Here is a 23,947-nt window from a genome sequence, read left to right on the forward strand (position 1 = left end):
TTTCCTCCCACATGAGGCAATCCATGTCAAGAGCTCAATGTTTATCCTTCCATGCCTTCCCCCGTACTTATACAACCATATTCCAACAGTCAAGTTCTGTGACAGTTACAATAGCGTAGCAGGGCTGTAACTGCTATGTACCCAGTATCTGTTCTCTCCTTCTTTCATAGCAATAGAATTTTTATCTGTGCACATGGATACTAGTTAAAAACTATATTTCTCAGCCTTCCTTGCAGCTAGGTGTCACCATACAGCAGATTTCTGCCATTGGAATTGAAAACTAAGTCATAGGTACAACTTCTGGTTTTGTTCTTTTGTTCTTTTTCTAAAAAAAAAGATTGTATTTGTTTATTTTCTTAGAGAGACGGTAAGGGAGGGTGAGAAACACTGACGTGCAAGAGAAGAAAAAGGAGCATTTCTCTTCTTTTCTCTTTCCCCATGACCGGAATGTGATCATAAGGGGAAGAGCCGGAGCAGCCTTGTGGGATTTGGGGATGGTAGCTTTATGCTGAAGATGACAGAACAATAAGATCAAAAGAGCATAAATCCCCTGGTCCTCAGCCCACTGAGTAACCTATCTACCTGCACTTTTATATGAGGGGGAAACATACTTTTATCTTGTTTAAACCACTGTATGTGTACTGTTACATGAAACTAATACAAACAATATAAAATAATACAAATTTTGAACAAAAGAAAGCTGTTTCCTGTCTTTGAGGAGCTTACAGTCCAGCATGGAAAACAAGTCATTACAATAGCATTTAATAAGTGCCATGTGGTGCATGAAGCCACTGAGGGGCAACGAGCCTAAGTGTGTGGAGGACATAATGTTTTATCTGGGATCGGAAAGAGGAATAGAGTTTTTCCCACTCTTGCTGGGAAAATTTCTTTCCAGGCTTCAGAGACAATATTCTCCTGAGTTTCCTCCTACTTCTATGACGGGTCCTTAGTTCCCCTCCTAGACCAGCCGGTAAATGTTGGCCTTTCCCAGAGCTCTCAGTATATTCTCTCTCTGGGTGATCCCTTTGATCCTCATGATTGTAAACAGCCCCTCAATGCTGCTGATTGCCAAGACCAGCCCCCTCTTCAGAGCTTTGGAGTTCTGTTTAATTGCCTGTATCACAGTTCCATCTGCAAGTCTCACAGGTATCTCAAACTTATTATGCCAAAATGTGAGCTCTTCCTTTCTTCCTTCCAACTGCTTCTCCCTCTCAGTAAAGGTTATCAACAATCCACCCCTTGCAAGAGCCAGAAACTTGAGTCATTCTTAACACTTCCTTTTCCTGGCCCTCCCACCCAATATATTGCTAAGTATGCTGATACACTTGAAAAAACTCTCTCTCAAATCCACCCACTTTTCTGCATCCCCACTGCTACCACTGGACCAAGCCACTGGACCTCACCTCTCTCCTCATGGACGGTTACATTCTAAATGAGTCGCCATACCATTCTGCACACAGCAGCCATAGCAATATTTTTGAGGCACAAATCAGATCCCCTAAACATCCTTTAATGGATTGCATTGAATGTAAGTTAAACTTTCAAATGTTTAACATGACGCACAGGTTTCTGTCTTTCCTGGTTCCTGCCTACTTCAGCCTCGTCTCTTGGCGTTACCTTAGCCCAGCACTCGTTCTGCTCCAGCCATCATGCTTCACTCTTTGCTGCTGAAAAAGTTGCAGGAGTGCTTTGGGAAAAGCTCTTTCCAGAGCTCTTTTTCCTGGCCATCTCCTACTTACGCCTCAGGTCTCAGTTTACTACTCCTTCCTCCAAGAGGCCTTGCCTTTCCTCTGATCTAAATTATGGTCCTCATTTTTCTCTTGCATATAACACATAGTTCTCCACCCTGTGGAAGACTGCTAGTTGATTCCCCAAATCCATTCTCCCTTTTTTTTTTGTAACAGTAGAATTTAGGTGGGCATACAGCCTCTCAGCTGAAGACTAAGCTTCCCACCTTTGCATCCAAATGTGGACATGTGACTGTTTCAGGCAAAGGGATATGAATAGGTAAAGTGTGCAAATGCTAGGGTTCCCGTTTAAGTGACTAAGTTTATATTCTCTTCATCCTTTGTAGCCTGGAGCACTCACCCTGGACCAGATGTGGAATGCATGTGTTATATGGACAGTGGAGCCACACTATCGGCTTTGGCTTGCCTACTTGAGACTGTCAGAGGAGGAAAAAAAAATTCAATCCTGTTTAACTGCTAGACTTTTGAATCTCATTGTTACAGAAAAGGGGACCATGGATGGGTTGCAAGTAGAGGAGTAAGGTCTGCTGGCAGCACAGCTGGGTGGCACCACACAGTGCGAATGCTACCCCCACAGCGTTGTGCGACCCTGTGGGGCTGCAAAGAAATTACGTGGTCAGATGTTTCCTCAAATTATTATTTTATTGCTTTTTTGTGGGGGAGGGGGAGAGAGAGAGAGAAAAAAACATCAAGTTGTTGTTCCACTTACTTATGCATTCATTGGTTGATTCTTGCGTTTGGTTGATTCTTGCGTATGCTTGACCAGGATGGAACCTGCAACCTTGGTGTATCAGGATAATGCTCTAACCAGCTGAGCAACCTGGCCAGGGCCACGTGGTCAGATGATTTTGAAGATTACTTTGGTTGCAACAGGGAAAATTGATTGGATGAGAGAACACATTGAGGCAGAGAGGCCAGAGATACAGTTGCCATAAGGCAGAGGAGAGAGAACCTCATGGATTAGCACAGCACATGAACAGAGAGAACAAATTTCAGAGTTATTTTGAAAGATGGACCCACACGGTTTGGCGTTTGGGTGTTGTAGGCAAAATCACTGCCTCTTAGAGATACCCACATCCTGATCCCAGGAACCTATAAATATGTTACCTTACATGGCAAAAAAAGACTTTAGTTTTGATTAAGTTAAGGCTCTTGAACGGAGGAGATCATTTTAGATTATCAGGGTGAGCCCAATATACTCACACGGGTCCTTATGAGAGGGAGGGAGGAAGGTCAGAGTCAGAAAAGGCAACGTGAAGACTGAAGCAGAGGTTGGAGTGACGTGCTATGTGGATGGGGGAAGGGGCCAGGAGCTCAGCGATGTGAGCAGCCCCTAGAAGCTGGAGAAGTCAAGGAAAGGGATTCTCCACTAAATCTTGCAGATGAAGCGCAGCCCTGCAGACACTGAGATTTTAGTCCAACAAAACCCATTTTGGACTTCAGATTTCGAAACTTGTAAGATAATGAGTCTGTGTTGTTTTAAGTTTGTGGCACCTTGGTTAGCAGCAATAGAAAACTAATACACTGGGTATGCGGGTGAAGGTGAGGAGGGCACCCAGTCCAAAGGCCTTGTACAACTGGGTTGGCCAAACCATCTGTTACCTTTTTCCCATACGATGGCTCTAGTAGTGCTTAGTTGTCTTTAACTTCATTCAAAACAATTTTGTTAACCTGTATTGTGACAGCTGTCATACCAGCATGCATTTAAAAAAACCCCTCAAAATTGGTGAATTTTTGTGCAGCCATTTTAATGTTGAAGATGGAAGAAAATATGCAACATTTTTGGCATATTACACTTTATTACTTCAAGATAAAAATGTAACTAAAACACACAAAAAAATTTGCAGAGTGTATGGAGACGGTGCTGTGACTGATCGAACATGTGCCCAAATAATTCTTTGCTGCGGGGCTGTCGTATGCATTGGAAGATGTTTAGCAGCATCCCTGGCCTCTACCCACTAAAAACCAATAGCAGGAGACAGCTGACATACTCAAAATATCCAAATATTTATTTCACCAATAACCATAAAGTTATTGGTGAAAATGAATAATGTGTCTTATTTTACAGACATAAACTAAATGAACTTTCTGTCCAACCCAATAGTTTGGGAACCAGAAGTAAGAGTGATGGGGGGAGGGGCAGGCGATCATGAAGCATTCATGTGGGACTCAGTGAGGTCGGATTGCCTGTGCAACAGCCTGCTGACAACTGGCCATGTACATCTTCACTCAGGCGAGAAGCTGCCTCAGAGAAAGGGATGTCGCGGCATCCTCAAAGATTTTGTGATTGAAGCCAAGGCAGTGAGTGAGAGCAATCACAGCAAAACAAACAAACAAACAAACAAAAAACAACAGTTAGAGGAAAGGCCTAGGCCCTGGGCAGGTAGCTCGGTTGGTTAGAGTGTCTTCCTAATATATCAAGGGTACAGGTTCCATTTCTGGTCAGGGCACACACAAGAAGCAACCAATGAATGCATAAATAAGTGGAACGACAAATCAATTTCTCTCTCTCCCCCTCCCTTTCTTCTCTCTTTAAGATGAAAGAAAGAGAGAGAGAGACAAAGAGAAAGAGAAAGAAAGAGAGAAAGAAAGAAAGGACTAGAGCAGCAATTTTCAGCTGGTGTGCCACAAGAATTTTTAAAACTGTAATACCTGACTATTTAGTCAGGGGCACTGACCTCTTTTCCCTTAGGCTGTCAAATAAAGAAGTGACAACACAACAATAGCCATCCAGTGTGAATGAATCAAAATTATGCCAACTTTTTTTTGCAAAAATGTAATATATTTTTTTGATGTGCTACAGAATTTTAGTAATTAGATTCATGTGTGCTGTGAGATGAAAAAGGTTGAAAATCTCTGGCCTGCAGCCTTTCTGATGGTGGTGACCTCCCCAATGACAACATGCTTCTGTCTAAGAGTCTCCTCATCCCACCCTGGAAGAGGAGAAGAGGAAACACAAGAAGAAAGGGCCCTGGACAGTGTGGCTCAGTTGGCTGGAGTGTTGTCTCTTAACTGAAAGTTTGCAAGTTTGATTCAGCACATACCTAGGTTGCGGGTTCCATCCCTGGTAAGGGTATGTCTGGGAGGCAACCAATCGATGCTTCTCTCTCGCATTGATATTTTTCTCTCTCTATCCCTGTCTCTAAAAGCAATGGAAAAATGTCCTTGGGTGAGGATCAAAAAAAAAAAAAGGGCCCAGTGCAGAGCCCCAGTTCCTACTTCATGAAGAAATGACCAGGATGCTATAGAATCACCACCATCTTTAGCCATGCACAAGGAGCTTTGTGTGTTGCTGCTCCACTGTCCTCTCTCAACCTACAGGGGGACAAGCCAGGCTTACAGAGGATGCTCCTTCAGAAGGAAGCAGCACTAAAAGCATCCTGGGTCAAGATGAGTGGGGAACCATCCCAATAAACACATTTTGGATTTAAAAAGGAAGAAAAAGGAGAAGGAGGAGGAGAAGAAAGGCCTAGAACAAAACTCAAGTGGAGCATACAAAGGGGACCACTCAGAGAGGAAGACTAACCCAAGGCTTGTGGGTCAGTCACAGAAGTCAGAGGAAGGGAGTGTCTCAAGAGACGGGGGTTGGGAAGGGGAGGCATCAGTGGTGTTCAATGTGGCTGACAGGTAGAGGGAGAAAAGTGGAAGACATTGTTTACATAAAAATAAAATCCCTACCATTTATTATGTGAATATACATGTTTGTAATTATTTACACAAGCAAGCAGAAATAGGATGGTTAAGATCCAGGGCCCTGAAGCTAGCCCAGCTAGGTTTAAATTCAGATTCCACCACTTATGAGAAGTATAACCTTTGTGAAGTTCATATTTACACACATCAGTTTCCTCATTTGTACAGTGGTATAACAGTACCTATGTATGCGATTGTTGGGAAGACTAAATGAATAAACATATGGGAAGTGCTTTGAATAGTGGCTGCCACAGGGTAAATCCCATATAAGTATTAGCTGCTATTGTTCTTATTATTATCTAAAGTAATGTGTTTGCTTTGTTATTTAAGAATAATCCATTCCAGCCTTGGCCATGTAGCCCAGCTGGTTAGAGCGTCGTTTCAATATGCCAAGGTTGTGGGTTTGATGCCCCGTCAGGGTACATAAAGAATCAGCCAATGAATGCATAAATAAGTGGAACAACAAATCAATGTTTCTCTCTTACCCTTCCTCTCTCTCTTAAAAAAAAAAAAAAAGATAAAAATAATGAGTTCTGCCAAAGGAGATAAGAAAAACAAACATTACAAGGAGAAATGAAATTAAAGTAGAAGCAAGTAGTTTGTGAGATAAAGTAAGTAGTACATGTATGAGCTGAACATAAAGAGGAAGGTTGGAAAGTCCAAGTAGGCACCAAATATTTTTGATGCGGTAAATATCCACGAAGAATATCCGGCACTCAATGTTCATCAGGAAGGCTTAAGATGACCGCTCACTGGGGACACACCTACACATTTATTCTCTGCTAAGAAATGCAGATGAAATCCATAGCTACTCATAAGGCTAAACGGTGAGCTACAACTATGGTCAAGCATATTTGCTCCTGTCTCTCTGCAGAGAAAGCAAGTGTTGGCTCTGGCACCAGGCACCCTCTATTTGTTTGCCAAGTCCCCTTACTCAGCCTCAACTCTGGTCCTTGTAACCACACCGTAGCACAGGGAAGACTGATATAGGTGAGGCGGGGGGAGATAGAGAGAGGGAAGAGAGAAGGGAAGAGGGAGAGAGAAAGAAAAAGAGGGGGAAAGGGAGGAGGGAAAAGAGGAGAGAAACTCACAGGTACTATGCATAGTTCATAAAATATACCACCTGCTGTACCTAGCTATCCTGTGTTGTTAATCTACCCTCTCTCTTCCCTCCGGCTTCTTACTCTGCATTTTAAATTGATTCAATAAGCCATGTGATTTCAACATCTTAACTGTCTTTGAGTCTTTCTGTCAATGACCTCTGGGATAGCCTGCCTGGCAGTACATTTGGAAGCTAATTTCCACATCACACTCACCAGTTACCTCACAGTGGGTGCGGAGATTCTGGGGAAGTGGTAAATAAATCACTTTTTCTTTATACAAGGTTGCATCTTCTCCTTAGTTATAGTGAAAAGGAAAGAGACTGCCAGGAGAAAATTCATGCCCTAAAAAGGTCAATTAAAAGATTTTCTGTTATGCTGACCCTTGAGGCCATCCTATCTTACTTGAAACAGAATCTCCAGCTTCAATCTAGGATGATCTGGCTTCGCTTTTCAACACAGAGTTTCCTTTGAGCAGCTCTAAGTAAAGAACTGCCTTTGCCCCTCACCTCTCCCCACCCCTTCCATATACAGCACAGACCTGACTTCTGTTAGACCTGGAGTCTGTTTACCTTCTTCCTTTTCTTCTTTCATTTTTAAAAAGTTGCTTCTTTAATGCCTGGACAGATAAGACATATGACAATTCTATTATGACAGCTACTAAATGGATCTTTATAAGCTGTTCAGTTTCAGACAGTGCAGTGGGAAGCTGTCGTAAAGCTATACCAGGCCAAAATCTGTCACTCTCTGAGTCCAACAACCACCTTCATCTCTTTCATTTGAAATTTTAGCACTCACTACCTCTAATTGTTTTGCTTTGATCAGTATTGCAAGATGATTTATCACAAGACTAACGTAGCTTAAGCTTCTGTGACCCTTCCTAAGCTCCAGGAGTGGCCAATGCCAATTTATAATTTTGTTTTATACTTTTTAAAGAGGGACCTCAAATCCTAAAGCTTCAGGGCCTATAAAACTCTCATCAGTATGATTTCGTGGTTAAAAGCTTAAACCCTGGAGATGAAAAGAAGACTTCTCTCCCTTTTACTGTTCTGTAATTTTGGATAGGTCACATTAAATTTCAGCCTTCGTTTTCTCAGTTGTAAAATGGGAGTAGCACATATACTTTCAGTATTATGGTAAACTTTAAATAATGCTACATACATATGTTTATAAATGTTCACTGACATTATTATTGTTGTTATGGCCAGAAGACCATAAGCTCCCTGAGAACAGGATCTGGAGCCCATTACAGACACTCAAAAATACCTGCTGAAGGAGAGATGCCTTTTACAAACACCTTCACATCCTTACTTCTGCCTAACCAGAAATACAACTTTAATTACATTCTTAGTGCAACACACACAGTTGCCTCCTCAGCAAGACGCCAGACAGATATGCTCAGTAGCATACCTTCCCAATTTGAAAGGGTGCAGCAGCTTCGGTGTATCGCTTTCCCGGTGAGTCCTGAAACCCCTATTGTTTGCCTCCCGTCCCCCGCCCACATCCTTTCTCCCAGGTCAACTGAGGACAGTCTGCCACGGCCGATACTAGAGACACTGAGGTAACGCATTTAATATCGTTAGCACTGTGCCCGGGCTTAACAAGCGCTAGATAAACGTCTGCTATAATTATTAGCAGGCCCTCAACCCCAACCCCTCCCCCCGGAGCTAGGCCTGCATCGTTTCCCCGGGAGTGGGGCGGTCTCAGCTGGGAGCCGCGGTGGGGTGGGGGGGACAGCATCTCGCGGTCCGGTTTCCCCTCCTTAGGGGGCATCCCCAGCAGAGCTGGGTCCCGAGGTCCCCGGAGGCCGCCGGGGCGGGCACGAGGCCGGGAGGAGCGGCCGCCGACGCACCCGCCGCAGGAGGCGGAGCGCTGCACCTGGCGGCGGGTCTCGGAGCTCGGCCCTGAAACGGGTCCAGCCGGTAGCGAGCGGCGGAGGCCCTGCCGGAGAACAGCAAGTGGGAAAGTAGCGCCGGTGCGTGCGACGGCCTCGCCGCTCCCAAGCGCCCCACCCAGACCGCATCTCTAGGGCGCGCCCCGCCCGCCGCAGCCCCCAGGGAACCAGAGATGGTGCGCACCGCTCCGACGGCCGCCACCCGGGCGCCCCTAGTCGCCGCCCCGCGCCGGGGGAAGATGGCTCTTCGAGCCCCGCGCAGCTGAGCGCCACCGCCGCCCGCAGCAGGTGAGTCCGGGCCCGGCACAAGGGGAGGGAACGTGCTTGGCGGCGGCGGCCCGGCAGCCTCACCCTGGCCTCCCCCGCGGGGGACCAGCCGGGCTGCTGGACCCGGAGTCCCCCCTACTCAGTGCGGAGCGCACACCTGCTTTTATGGGAGGGGGGCTCGGGGAGGGGTCCTGAGGCAGAGCGTGTGTGGGTGTCTCCGTTCCCAGCCCCACGGGCCCGGCGCTCCCTCCCTCCTTCCCTCCCTTCGGTTGTGTCTGTTGTCATCCTTGTAGGGTGCTGGGGGAGATACAGCCGTCACCCCCTGCGCTCTGGGCGCGGGCAGCACTTCCGCAAACGTAACTGGAGTCGGGAAAACAAAGGCGCTGCTCGCGGGAGCCCTCGCGGGGCGCCCAAAGCAGCAGGGAAGGGGGTTGGGTGGGTGGGGGCTGAGGGTTGGGCCCCAATGACCAGGCCCTTCCCGGTCCAGGCACACTCGCGCCCTTGCCGTAAACATCCTTGGGAGAAGGGAGGAGGCAGGAATCACCAGACAGACCGAGTGACAAGGACGTGGCCACTTGTGTGTCAAGAGGAGGAAATTGACAACGTCTGCTTCGTCAGGTGAATAAATATGGGGAAGAAAAAAAAAAACCCAAAACAAAAAAAAACCCAAAACACCTCTTCCCTTGCCTGATACCATCCTAGAAGAAATCCCCTACCTCATGCTTCTACAGCTTGGTGTACCATATTCTTAGAGCCCTTCTGGGATGGTAATGGGGGTTACTTATTGGTCCTACTTATTCCCTAAACAGCCCCTTGTAAATTTAAGTAGGATGGCAAGACAGTCGAAATGCAACTTTTCTCCCTCATTTATCCTATCCCCACCTGGAGACACAGGTGGATTCATTACCCTGAGGCTGGTACACGGTGCATTTTGACCCTCCCACACACATTGGCAACTACAAACATTTCCTTTCGTACAAAAAAATTTAATAAACACATTACAGAGCTACTGGAACATATAAAACCTTGCTGATCAGTTGGAGGAAAGAGTTGAGGTTCTAATCCCAACTGCTGTGTAAATGTTGTTTGTTGGTGGGCCTGTCATATGTGCCTGAGCCTCAGTTTTATCTCATGTAAAAGGAGATGAGTATAGTGTCCAAATTTTCCCCAAACTATTCTAGAAGTTAGGAGTTTGTAGAAATCTAAAACCTAAATCTAATCTAAATCTTCAATATAGAGGAATAAAAAGGGTGGGTGGACATGCAGTTGACCAACAACGTGATTAGAACAGATGTGTATTTGGTAGATCCATGGTGTCTGCAGGGCATCCCTTTCCCAAGACATGGCCGCTAGCCAGTTACTGGGGTATGCATCACGGATGGCCTTGTTAGGTAAAAGGAGAGGACAGGAAGCCTTGTCATTGGGACGTAGGCATTTGACAGTTTAAGCTGCCTGTCATCAGCAGACATGAAAGGTATTTTCAGTTATTTAGTGGTAGTCAGATGGTTTACCACAAGTTCTAAGTAAAATTTAAGATTGCATAGCAAGCAGAAGGCTGAGACATTGCTAATGAGTCCAGTGCAAGACACTCGGGGAGTAGAAGAAGAGAGGATCGTATTTCAATAATTCATTAAAGCTACTAAGCATGTTTACAGTAATTAATTTTTAAGGGACTTTATGTGTCTATACAGATAAGGTAAATATAAAAACATGAAGGCAACCTAAAACAAAGGTAAACAAAATGGAAAGGTTTGCAGGTATAAGATATTGAATCATCATTTATCATATATAGTTTTTGGATTATCAACAGTAATAAGGCACTTTTTGGGCACTTACGCTGTTCAAGATACCATCTTAAACACTTAATTTCTAAATATCTGTAAGATAAGTCTTTTCCGCAGTTTTGTTGATGTTGAAAAGGAAGCCTAGAAAGAAGGAATGGTTAAGGAACTTAAAACACACCATTAGTAAGAGGTGGCGTTTCATATGACCCCTTGTTTCTGGCTCCAAAGCCTGGGAAATTTCTACATAGTGTCCCTCCCTGTTTAGGACTCATTAAGCCTCACCACCTACATAGGTGCCATCCTCAGCTTCTTATCTTTGGTAATTAACCTCATTTCAATGTACATTTATCTATGTAAGGCATGTATTTAAAGTGCATACATATTAATGCATATGTGTGTTTTTCACTTGTTCTCACCATTATGTAGGTTGAAAGTGAGTATAAAAAACTAATATAACCAAAGATATATTTAATTTTAGGCTGACAGGGTTTGTTGTTTTGCTTGTTTTCATATTCAGTAAATCTTGGTTTAGCAATCTCATTGTAGGGGAAAGGAGAAATGCAATAATGTAAACGTATCTGTTAGCTGCTTTGGTACAGTGTCTTGAGAAAAATCAAGTGAAAAAAGGAAATTGCAGAAGAGATTTATCGTGTGCACATACTTAAACCCGCATACAGCTGTACGTATACCGCGTTGTCCCTCGACTGTTGACAGGGGCTACCTGAAGGAATTGGGATGGGATGAAAAGAAGAGGGTGCTTTTACTTTTTCTTATGAAATTATGTTTGGGCTTTTAAAAAAGTTTGCAACAAGCATATGTTATTTTAGTATTTAAACTAAAAAGAAACAACGAAAAAGTAGAGTCACTTCAAACAAATCCAGAATAAGAAAAAATGGAATGTGCCTAAACTCTGTAATGTTAGAAAAGTAGAATGAGACTCAGGAGATCAAAGAGCAGGGTGGAATTCTAGGAATTGGAGGTGTGGGAACAAAGGGTGAAGAGTCTTAGACTGATATTTTACCTTTTCTAACAGTATCTATAGCTTGTTTTATAGCACCCCCATTTTTCATCCTCAATAAGAAAACTTTGGTGCACATACCAATTTATCTTCTAGCGTGGAATAGCAAGAATTCTTCCCGGTCTTGCTAGTTAGTGGTGGTTGTCTATGGAAGCGTGATTGTTCTTTATATAGAAGGTAGGCGTAGGAGAGGTAAGGTAAGTTTACCTTCTGTCATTTCATGAAATTATGGCATTTGGATGACTTCAGGTGTAATTATTTTTAGTATTTAGCAATTAGTAACATAATTTCAGGAGCAGCAAGTTATCAAATTAGTCTTCTCTGATGTGCATGTACAGTTATGATATATTATCCCACAATTCTGCTTAGTTTTATGTAATATTAACAAAAATCATTGCTTAGAATCCTTAAAAATGAATACATTTCCCTGCTCAGACTTAGAAATCCAGAGCCAAATATATTCATACCTTTCAGAACCAAGAAAATACTCTTCTTGTGTTTTGTACATGAAGGGAGTTGAAGAAGTTTAGTTTATTTTACATTTTTTAAAAATCCTCACCTGAGGATATGTTTGATTTTTTTATTTAGAGAGAGAAGAAGGGAAAGAGAAAGAGAGAGAAACATCAACGTGAGAGAGGAGCTTCTGTTGGTTGCCTCCATACACACCCCATCTTGGGACTAAACCTGCAACCTAGATGTGTGCCCTGACTGGGAATTGAACCCACAACCTTTTGGTATATGGGGCAGTGCTCCAACCAACTGAGAGCCACCCAGCCAGAGCCAGGTTAGTTTATTTTAAACATGATAGACAATCCTGAGGAAATGGGAACTGCAGAAGAGGTAGTCTGACAGTTTTAGGTGTCATTCAACATTTTGTTTAAGGCTTTGATTATGTTTAGGGCAGAAGGAAATCTCGGGCTTTTGATTTAAGAAGCTCTGCTGCTCAGTAGTTTCTGTTTAAACCCTGAAGTCAAGGGAAAAATCCTTCCCTATTACTCAGCCAGTTTAAGTAAAACCTTTTCCTTCAAAAACAAACTAATGTGGCTTTCTCCAGGGCACAGTATTTTGGATTCCTGGAAAAGGCAAACATACATCTGATGTGAACTATGTGTGACAATGAAAACACCTTAATATCTTCATTAAGTAAATCTATTTGGGTATAATTCCTCTGTGGCTAATTCACATTAGCTGTCTGTGGCCATTACTGTATTTTACTAGCATTTTGGAGGGTGAGAAGGGCCTGTGTCAGCCTGATTTGTTGTCCTAAATCCTGAGTGACACACTATCTATTACTTAGTCCTGTGTTTGGATTTAAGTAACACTTGCGTTGTAGCTGGTTTTTGCTCTCCACATTTAGAAGATAGTTATTTACTACTTTCTGAAAGGGCATTGTCTAAATTAGTTGGCCAGGCTGCTTTTGGAAACTGTAGAGTCATTTGCTAAGACCAGTCATGGTGCTGAGCCTGAAACAGAAAACCAAACAAAACCAAAACAAATAAGGAAATAAATGTGAAACACCTAAACCTTGAGCCTACATGTTAATATATGTCTACTATAGATTTTACAACTTGGGTTGTTAGTTTGTAGCTCCAAATAACACATGAGCACACACACATTCTACTTCAGCACCCACAAAACTACCACCAGTGTTGTCTTTTAAGTATCCTCCCTCTGCGAGTGTGGCTGAGCTATGGACCTGCAGATGATTGCGTTGAAGGGATGGTAAGATTTGGAAATGCGAATGAGAGCTCTGTATTTACCTGATGACCTGGTGTGCCTTTGCCTTTTAGGATGTGGTGGGTGGAATGAAAGATAATGGGCTGATGGGAAGAAATCTAGTCTCTTAGAAAAACCATATTCCAGAGGTGTGAAATGGGATTGAGTCAGAGACGGTGAGACGCCTTTTGTAACCTTTGTTCTGGTGTGCATTTGAGAAGGGGAGACAAATTCAGGGAACATTCTGCAAGTAGAAAACGGGAAAGTCTGACTTTGAATGACTGTGAGGAAACGTTCTGATCTGAGAACAAGAGTAGGACTAAGGGGTGAGAGGGAGACAGACAACGTGAGTCAGCAGTGGCCAGGGGAAGCTTTGGTGTGGCTTTACAGAGCATAAAAGGAGAACTAGAAAGAGGAACTGATGTCTCAACAAGCCTGATTTGTGGGTTAACTGTGCCAAGGGAACTGAGTGAGGAGGCTGGCCTGGTGGTTAGCTCCCTGTTTGGTTATCCATAGAGGCCTCCATTGCACAGCCAGGTGCAGTGAAGAGCCGAGACATGGCCAGCAGAGCCCAGGACCCCGGAGGAACTCTGAGCCCCAGAGCAGTGGAGGAGGAGTAGGTCCCTATGAGCTTTGTGAAGAATTCAGCTCTCATAACTGCTCTGGGAACTTTTAGGGACTGTGTTATAGTGGAATACACTTGGGGCTCAAGATAAACAAGGCTTCTCTCAACAAAGCAAAGCCCAAAGCTCACACATTAAACACGGAAAGCAGAACTATACAAAGTGGCATGCACACACACTATCTCTGACTTTTTAAGAAATGCGATGGTCTTACTCAGCATAGGCAAGCTTCGGTAGCCATTATGGAATGCCGCCCTAACTCCGTTTAAAAATAGTATCTGTGGAATTGGTCTCTAATGTACAAATGGAAACCAGATGCACCTTTATGGGGAAGTTTGAATAAAAGACTATTGTTAAACTTTCAAAATGGCAAAAATGACACACATTTTAATCTTCTTTCCTATATTATGAGGTTCCCTGTGTTTTGAAGGTGTAATCTTTTTAAAGAATGTCTCAAAGCTCTTATAACAGGGTCTTTCAGTTGAAAGATAAGCAGACTTCAATTTAGCAACTCCTCATGACCTTTCAGGCACTTCAGGATGAAGGGTGTCCCCATTGTCACTCAGATGCCTTGTATTTAAAACAATGCTCCTGCCCGCTCCCTTTCTCTCACCGCCCCCCCATTTCTTCCTCACTAAAAGCAATGAAAAGAAGTCCTTGGCTGAGGATAAAAAAAAATTAAAACGATGCTTTTTAAAATGCAGGCATACCTCAGCGATATTGCTGGTTCAGTTCTAAACTGCCACAGTAAAGCACGTATCACAATGAAGCAAGTCTCAATTTTATTTATTTATTTATTTTTGCTGGTGGGGGGTCTTGCCTTCAATTTGTTAAAAAGAAGAAGGAAGGGAGGGACGGAGGGAGGGAGGAAGGAAGGAAGGAAGGAAGGAAGGAAGGAAGGAAGGGAGACCTGCTATATGTATTTTCAAAGTGATAAAATGTTCACTGAAAAAAAAACAGTGAAGTACAAGAAAAAAATTAAAGTAACTCCTCTAATTTTACTTCTCAGAGATGACCCGTAGTAACATTTTGGTATTATTTTCTTCAAGCCTTTTTCTAATATATATTTAATATGAAGTACATAGATTTACAAATATAAACTCTTACAATCCTAGAAATTTATGTCCTTTTTTTCTACTTAATGTGATCCATAGAGCATGAGAATTTCCCCATATTCTATTAATTCTTTTAAATTAAGTTCTTTTAAGTTCTATTAAATTCTATTTTTCTATCCCATGGATATAAGGTTCTATTTTTCTCTCATTTGGATATAACATAATTTAACTATGCCTATTACTCATGGCTCACTTTGTTTCAGTTATGAAAACTACTGAAATAAACATCCTTACACTTAAATCCATTCTAAAAATTTTATACTTCTGTTCTCAGTTAATTAAAGTACCATCGGTCTTCCTCCTAGCAGCATTGAATATTTTCATTTTCAAAAGTATTGGTATTGTATTTATATTAAATCTTTCGTTTTTCATGAGCTATGTTACAAATATTTTTTCTTAAAGAAATTGATAGCACTTGGTAACTCTCAACTTATTAGAGTCCTAACAGCATATGAAATAAAACAATTTTAGATTATATATACTGGAAAGTGCTTAGGATATAAATTATTGTTTTAAACTACAGTGTATTTAGGGGACATAAATAAAAATAATTGGTGGTAACTACAGATCTGTAGAAAAATATATTTTAAACCTTGAGGTCTATATTTTGATGTAAATTGTAAACTCATAAAAGATGTGTCTGAGAAAGAAGCATCTTTAAATTTCTGCTTTGAATGGCTTCTCTTACGGATAGATTGTACTGTCTTTAACCCTTTTAACTTCCTCAGGCTGTAATAATGTCAGAATAGCCAAGTAATGACACCAGTGTTTTATTAAACAAGAATTATCAAGCACTTACAAATATAGTATTATATCACATATATAATACATATAGTAGTGCTATAATTTAATGCTATATTACTGATACCTGGAGTTGTGTTTTTATTTCTCATTATAATTCTTATTTTTCCACAGTCTGCCTTTCCTATGTTTCTAGTACTTTCAGATCTTGGACCCATAGTTCTACACTAATTATATTTTTCTAAGTCAGCCTATTCTGAAAAGATTAGAAAAAAAACTGTCTGTGTCTATGTATATAAAACAGTGATTCCATAACTAGGGTTAAAAATAAACCAAAAAATCATTTCAAAGAGTTTGTGTATTTTTAGAGAGGGGGGTGGGAGGGAGAACGAGAGGGAGGGAAACATCAATGTGAGAGAGAAACGTCAATCAGTTGCCTCTCCTGTGTATCCGACTGCGGACCAAGCACCACAACCCGGGCGTGCGCCTGACCAGAAATCCAACCAGCAGCCATCTTTCTCTTTGCTGGACAGTGCCCAAACCACTGGGTTACACTGGTCAGGCCCCAAAAAACATTTTAATAGAATTGGAATCTGTTGTTTTTTTTTTACTAGAATATATTCTATATAAATTCCTTCCAAAATATAAGAAGCCATAATTTATTGAGGAAAATCTTTCTGTAAAACCTTTGTCCCTTGCTGGGGCTGAACAGGTTTCATTTTTCCCTCTTTCTCTTCTCTTCTGACCCTGTACCTATTCTGTCTGAAAACACCATTTCAATATTGATAGATTTCCCAGGCTCCCTCATGAAAATAGTTGTACTTGTAGGGTCCCCCATCTGAGGAAATACATGAAGACGGAGAGCTAATAAGAGTTGCATTTATTAGAGAAGTAAATGTATGATGGTAACATTAATATATGAAAATGAGTAGAATGCATATGTATGACAGATATCTGTCTAGTATTTTCAAAGACACCCACAGGTTGCAACTGTTGCCTTGAAGGAAGCAGGTTGGCTGGCAATTCCACGCCCACTGCCTTGGCTCTTGGCTGGAGGGAGTGAGTAGGGAAGCTCTGCGTAGGCCTGCCTTGGGAGCTGTGTAACTGGCACCCCAGATTGAAAAGTAGAAAGGATTTCCTTTTAAAAGGAAATTAACCTTTAGGTTCTTTCAATACTTTTGGTTCAGTAATCTGGGTACTACCACTGTTTGTAATATTCTTTCAACAGGGATATGGTTTCTAAGCTTCAGCGATTCAAGTGCAACGAATATTGAAAACTCAGTCTATTTATTAGTTTGGTTTTCCTAAACAATTTCATTGTCCTGTCTGGCTATTATTGCTTATTGTTTAGAGAGAGATGACTACAGATTGGTTCTGTGTTTACAAAGCTTCTGACCTCCTTAAATTCCTATATTGTTTTCCTTCTTGGCAAAGAAATGCACAGTATCACTAGTAGCATATTAAATTAATTTTTTTTCATATTTTGAACATGTATTAGATATTTCTTGTTGGAGAAAAAAGATAAAATAATGAAAAAACATTTTTGTCATGCTGCAATATGAACTGTTACTTGTATCTCACACTGAGTTTGTTTTAAGACAGGAAATCAATTTGAGAGGTAGAAGGAAATGAGGTTCTGGGGCCTGCTTCAGGTTTATATCAAAAGCTACTAGCACAATATTTAATCAAAAGTACAAGACTAATAAATAGGAATCTATTTCCATCATGGTTGATAAGGTCTAAGGACCTAAATTACAAAAGTTTTTATTGACATTTAATTTCACAAACTGAAAGCAAAAATTGCTTGGCTTTTATTAATAAAGCCATGTTTAGGGTTAAAGGTTGTTCTTCCCTCTCCTTTAAGAGATTAAAACAATTTGTTCCTTTTACCTTCTTAGCAGGTGGAAGGGAAATATATTAAGAGAGGATTTCAACTCCTTTAATTCACATTTACTGTGTTACAAATAAAATTAAAACGTTCCTACAGGGGAGTATATTTCAAATGAATAGTTATTTCTTGTCTGGAGATAATTACCATTCCAGCCCATAATCCAGCAATGTGTTCTCTAGTAAGCCAGTGCCCCTGACCCCTTATTAGGCTGTGGACATGGAAGTGGATATGGATATAAATTCATGAGCATTGATAGATGAAATTCTAGCCTAGTTCAGGGGTGGTGCCAGAGAATTCTAGAACACTGATTGGGGAGAATGCTTTAGAATACTTGCAAAATAAGGCCCAGGGTTTTAATGAAATAGTCTAAGATCATAACCACAACCAACAACAAATGTTCATATGTTAGCAAATTTCTGAGTTAGAAAAATACTTTTTTATATATTATTTCTTTTTAGCCTGTGGAACCCCTCTGTGAGTTAGTTGACTTGGATTTGTGTTTTTATCCTCATTTTACAAAAAAGAGGCTAAAAGAGTCACTGATTGGCAACTTCTCTTTGTACTTCTTAAAGTTAATCTCTGGTCACATTAAACTTCAGTAAAACCTTATATGTGTACTGTCATCAGGTGCCTGTCAAAAATAACGAATATTTATTGAGGGCTTACAAGAGTACAGAGCAATATCCTAAGTACTAGCGTCCTCCCTGAAGGAGTTTATAATCTACTTGGGCAGCCAGGGAATGTATATAAAGAGCAGTAAAATCACCCATAAATGCCATAACAGCTTGGTTGTGAGAGCAATCTCCAGAAGTAGAGGAAGGAGTCAGGAAAATATTGCAAGCTTATTCTATTTCTAGGTGGTATAAAGATTGCATTAGATAGAATCAATAAATTACTGTCTAAAGTTTTATCATAGGATATTAGTATTTACCATTAGTGTTAAAATAAAAGGTCAAATATTAGGGAATCCTTAGTAGGGGATGCAGTAGTAGCAAAACCCTGCCAATCTATTTTCTGCACTGAAGTTATAATGATCTTTGTAAAATACAAATGTGATAATTTTACTTTCGGTTTAGTTCCCTTCAGTGGCTCCCCATCGGGCTCAAAATAAATAGTACCTGTGAGTTCTTAACTGTATCAGACACTGTACTAAATAAGAGGTCAATATGCAGTATGCTTTTTCATCCTCACAGCTACCTTGATGGAAAAGTATTATGTTCCTCATTTTGTAGGTGAGGACACTAAGACTAGGAGAAGTTCATAACTTTCCCAAGGCCGCAGGGCTGGTCAGGGACAGATCTAGGATTCCAGTCTCTGCCAGCCTCTCACCCTCTACGCAGTCACTCCTTAGTGATGCGTAGAAGGCCCTGCTTGATCAGGCCCCCACCTGTTCCTCCTCCTGCGGGTGACTCTTAATCCGTTAAGACTCCCTTAAGGCCCCATCCCAGAGACTCCTGTGTCACCTGGGCTGGCTGCTACTTTAACACTTAGCGCAGCATGTTGTGGTTTTGTTTACCTCTGTGTCTCTCTCATCCCTGGACTTAATAGCAGGGACTGAATCTTTACCATTTGAATTATTGACTACCAAGGATGTATCCCGTCCAATGGTTGATGCTATATTTATATTCGTTGGAATAAAAAGCAATGAATGTCTTTATCTTCATTATAACTCTGTAACACAGTATTTTCTCTTCTCTTCTGCCATCCCTCAGCTTGATGTATAAGGCTCTCTGTAATGCGTTGCTGTCTGCTAGCCTCAGATGCCCTTTTGGCCCCAGTGTTAATCTTTGAAGGATCTCTTCTGTCTTTTCTTTCCCCTGTCTGGGAATAGTTTTCCCATCATCTTTGCCTAAGGCAAATATTACACATCTTTCAAAGTTCAAGTTAAGTTCCTCATACTTTGACAACTCCTACCTGAAGTTTAGGCTTTCTACTCTGAACTCCAGAAGCACCCCATTGCTGTGCTTCTGTAATGTTTTTTATTACTTAATTATGTAGTGCTCTGTGGCTTCTCTTCTGTTATTCTTCTGACTTGTCATTTAAATCTTGTGTTTTGGACTCATCTTGTGACTGTAAAGCAAGTCTTTGAGGCTCAGGACCAAGACTGAGTTTCCGGCCTCCCTGTTTAGTAGCTGTTCAGTGCATGAAGAGGCTGTATCTGCTAAGAGCATAATATATTCAGATTTTCAGGGTTTTTTCTTCAAAAGTAGTCTCCCTTTCCATACTCATATATATATGTTTGAATAGTTTTAATTTAAATACTTAGTAAAGCTATTAATTTTAACAATGATTTCATCACCTCATTAATAATTCAGAAATACCTGCTATTTGAATGACTAAATGTAGGTACTGGTAAAATGTCCATTCAAGTTTTAAAAGTCTGTGTTACAGTTTTACAGTGATGGTGTTGATTACTATCATTAGAGAGTGCTAGTTGAGAAAACTTTTCTGCTTTTCTAAAAAACAAAAGCCCTCCTTATCCAATTAGGATTAACTGCAAACCTACAATAGAGATTTCCCAGAAAAGTTCGTAAGTTTAATTCTGGGTGTGATTTGAAATATCGTTTTAAAAATTTCTTTTAAAAAATCTTCGAAACTCAAGTTTAAAACAAAATATTAGCTTTTGAGTTCATGTTGGTGGAGTACTTAATAAACAGAACCTCCCTCCGATTTGTAAACGGATTACGTACTTCATCCAGCATATGAATATTTTTACTGCTTTTTATATTTGTTCTGTCAATCCTTATGGCAAATTAAATGTAATCAAAGTCAGCTAAAGCACGCCCTACTTTGGTACATACTTTAATTTTATTAAAATACAAAGGTTTTTTGGGTTTAATTGTTTCTTTTTGCCCTAACCTGTGATTACACAGATGGCTGGAATCACACTTTATTTTGTTTCTATATTTATAATGTGATTATTTCAGTTCCCTTTCCTCACAATCTAAATATGACCTGAAACTATTAAATTCTTAACATTAAGAATTTTAACATGAAATTCATGTTAAAGTTACTGAATGCAAATTTCATATAAAAGGTACTGAATACTACATTACAGGAATATTTCCTTAACTACTTTGCATTTGGTGATACTTCAAGAACTACTTCACGTCTGGACTCACATAACAAGAGAAACCTTGCATAACCTTATGATAATCAAAAATCATTTCAGCCCTGGCTGGTATGAGTCAATTGCCTAGAGCGTCATCTAATAATGGAAGGATTGCAGGTTTGATTCCAAGTCGGGGCGCATACCTGGGTTGTGGGCTCAATCCTTGGTCTGGGTGCGTGCGATCCGGTCCAGGTGGGTGCCGTTCCATCTGGTGCGGGCAGGAGGCAACTGATCGATGCTTCTCCCTCCACTGATGTTCTCTCTCTCTCTCTCCCTCTCTCACTATAAACAAAGAAAAAATGTCCTTGGGTCAGGATAAAAAAATAATAAATAACTCATTTCAATAAGACAGAGTAGAAAGAATGGTTTGGGAGAAAGTTACCCATCAAGACTCAAATCATTATAATAATGTAAGATATTTTGCAGTTTTGAGTTAGCATTTGGAGATTGGTTCTTCATCATCACTAAACAATTCAGGGACATAAGCCCTTTTAAGAAGACTTTGTCTCCTCTGACCTACTTGATAAAGTCTCTGTTGATTTATGGAGGATAATTAATTACAGGCTACCTGATTAGAATTCATGCAGTCAGAATTCATTCTGTACAATTCTGAAAACTATTTTTAGTCTGTGATAGAAGGGTCCTACCGGCGTCTTTTAATTATTAATTTTACAAACAAAACTTATACAATTGCATGTTTCATTTTTAGTTTTAATTTTTAAAAATCAGAGCATGCATGTACAAAGATATTTTAAAAATGAAGAAAAAAATGTTTATGCCTTTCCTCCTCATTTCCCTTCCCAGAGGCAACTACTTTCTCTGTCATTTAGGCAATTATTTTAATATTTACCTGTATGTTTTTAAATAAAATGCTTGTGTTCTTAAGCCTTGATTTTTAGATGTAGGCATTATCTATTGTCTTCCCACTATGGAAGGCACGGAATTAACTCTTTCCTGTCCCAGCTCTCTGTGCCCATTCAACTGTCTCATTTCCCTGTTTTCCCAATGTGATTATATGATAATTTTGGTTAGTTCAATATTCATTATTTACATTAATGGCTATGTAATCATAGTTGAGACATGTAGTAAACGATTATTTTTCTTGTGCAACTTTTTATTTTCTTGTAGTGTTTTATTTACTTAACAGTCTCTGTATTTATCACTAATTCATCCCCAAACTCTTCACGAGTTGTCTAAATTTCTCCTTAGGACATTCAGGTGTATTGTATTCTGCCAGTGTCATTTTGCTGACAGCCTCCGGGAGTCTTCAGACCTCCCCCAGCTAGGCTGGCTGCCCTTTGTGTCTGCTGCATAGCTGTCTTCCTGGGATCCCCAGTCACCATTGTGCCCATATTTGCTTTGCCTCGCTCCCTTGTTAGATCTTTTATTTCCTATATCCTATGTCTTAACTCTCTCGATTTATTCTTATATTTAGTGGAGCACAACCTGAGAAAGACTATAGGAGAGGTAAATTTTTTGAGAAATTGGATATGTAAAATGGCTAAATTTATTTCACCATAAACTTGAATGATTATTTAGCTGGGTATAGCTTCCAGTGTTATTGTTGAGAACTCTGAAGCTATTCTGGTTCCTGATATTCAATTTGTGAGGTCATCGGTTTGCCCCGGTGTTGTGTTCTGAAATTCTGACGATGTGGTTTTGTTTGGGCCGCTTTTGTCCACTGTGCTGGGTATTCAGTGGGTCATTTCAGGCAGACAACTCAGATCTTTCAGTTCTGCAAAATTTTCTTGAGTTTAAAAAAATTTCTTTTTCTTAAATTTCTCTATTTTCTCTTCTTGGAGTTCCTATATTTTAGATACTTAATTTTCTGGGTGATTTCTCTCATATTTTCATCTGTTCTTTTTTTTCTTCTTCATACTCACAGTTCTTAAGTTTTTTTTTGTTGTTGTTGAAGAATACTATAAGTTCAGTGACTTTTTACAAAGTAAACATATCACATAATAAAACTCAGATCCAAAACATACTGTTAGCACCACAGAACTCTTCCTAGTCACTACCTCTCCCAGTGGTAACTGCAATCTTTTTATTTTGAGATAATTGTAGATTCACATGCATTTGCAAGAAACCCAGAGGTAGCCCATGTATCCTGTACTCACTTCACCCCAATGATAAATTCTTGCAAAACTTTAATACAATAGCACAACCACGATACCGACTTCGATACAGTCAAGATACAGGACATTTCTGTCCCCACCAGGATCTCTCATATTGTCCCTTTGTAGCCACCTCCACCTACCTCCTGCCTCCACACCCTGCTAAACCCATGGCAATCACTATCTTTTCTCCATTTCAATAATTTTGTCATCCCAAGAGTGATATATGAATGGAACCATGCAGTGTGTAATCTTTTGAGATTGTTTTCACTGTTTATAGTTCTTCGGGGATTCATTCAGGGTATTGCATGGGCAACAGTTTGTTCCTTTTTATTGCTGCATAATATTCCATGGTATAACTGTCCCATAGTTTGTTTAACCATTCATCCATTGAAGGACAGCTGGGCTGTTTCGAGTTTGGGGCTGTTATGAACAGAGCTGCTATACACATGTGTGGTTTTATATGAAATAAGTTTTCACTTCTCTGGGATAAATGTTCAGAAGTGCAGTTGCTGGGTCATGTGGTAGTCACATGTTTAGATTTATAAGAAACTGCCAAACTGCTTTCCAGAGTAGCTGTACCATTTTACATCCCCACCAGCAATGTATGACTGACCTTGTTTCTCTGCATCCTTGTCAGAATTTGTGTTGTTGCTATTTTTATTTTAGCCATTCATACAGGTGTGTAGTGATATATCCTATTTTAGTTTACATTTTCTTAATGGTTAATGGTGATGAACATACTTTCATGTGTTTATTTACATCTGTATATCCTATATATCCTCTTTGGTAAAATGTCTTTTGTTTATTTTCTAATTGGATTTTTTAATTGTTGAGTTTTGAGAATTCTCTATATATTATAGATAAAAGTCCCCTGTTTAACATGTGGCTTTCAAATATTTTCTCCCAGTCTGTAGCTCTAACCTCTTAATAGGGTCTCTTGCAGAGCAAAAGTTTTAAATTTTGATAAAGTCTAATAAATCAATTTTTCATGTTATGAACCTTGCTCTTGGTCTAAGTCTAAGAGCTCTTTGCCTAGCACTGGAGCCTAGAGCTTTCCTCCTAGGTGTTTCATTTCCCTAAAAGTTTTATTGTTTTACATATAAATACATGATCTATTTTGAGTTAATATTC

General features: G+C 40.4%; 1 protein-coding gene across 4 annotated transcripts in view; it reads left to right on the forward strand.

The window, feature by feature from the left end:
* Nucleotides 1-8,398: 8,398 nt before the first annotated feature.
* Nucleotides 8,399-23,947, forward strand: part of MFSD6 (major facilitator superfamily domain containing 6) — a 70,242-nt gene continuing 54,693 nt past the window's right edge. For 2 of the 4 annotated variants that reach the window (XM_054562631.1, XM_054562634.1), the window contains exons 1-2: nt 8,401-8,720; nt 9,187-9,317. The gene's annotated coding sequence lies outside the window, so the exon portion shown is untranslated. Of the gene's footprint in view, nt 8,721-9,186; nt 9,318-23,947 lie in introns of all 4 variants that reach the window. The other 2 variants (XM_054562633.1, XM_054562632.1) reach the window with 2 other exon arrangements.

The sequence above is a fragment of the Pteronotus mesoamericanus genome, unplaced genomic scaffold (genome assembly GCF_021234165.1).
Source record: "Pteronotus mesoamericanus isolate MK-2021 breed Mesoamerican mustached bat unplaced genomic scaffold, CSHL_Meso_final scaffold_651, whole genome shotgun sequence".
Lineage (NCBI taxonomy): Eukaryota > Metazoa > Chordata > Mammalia > Chiroptera > Mormoopidae > Pteronotus > Pteronotus mesoamericanus.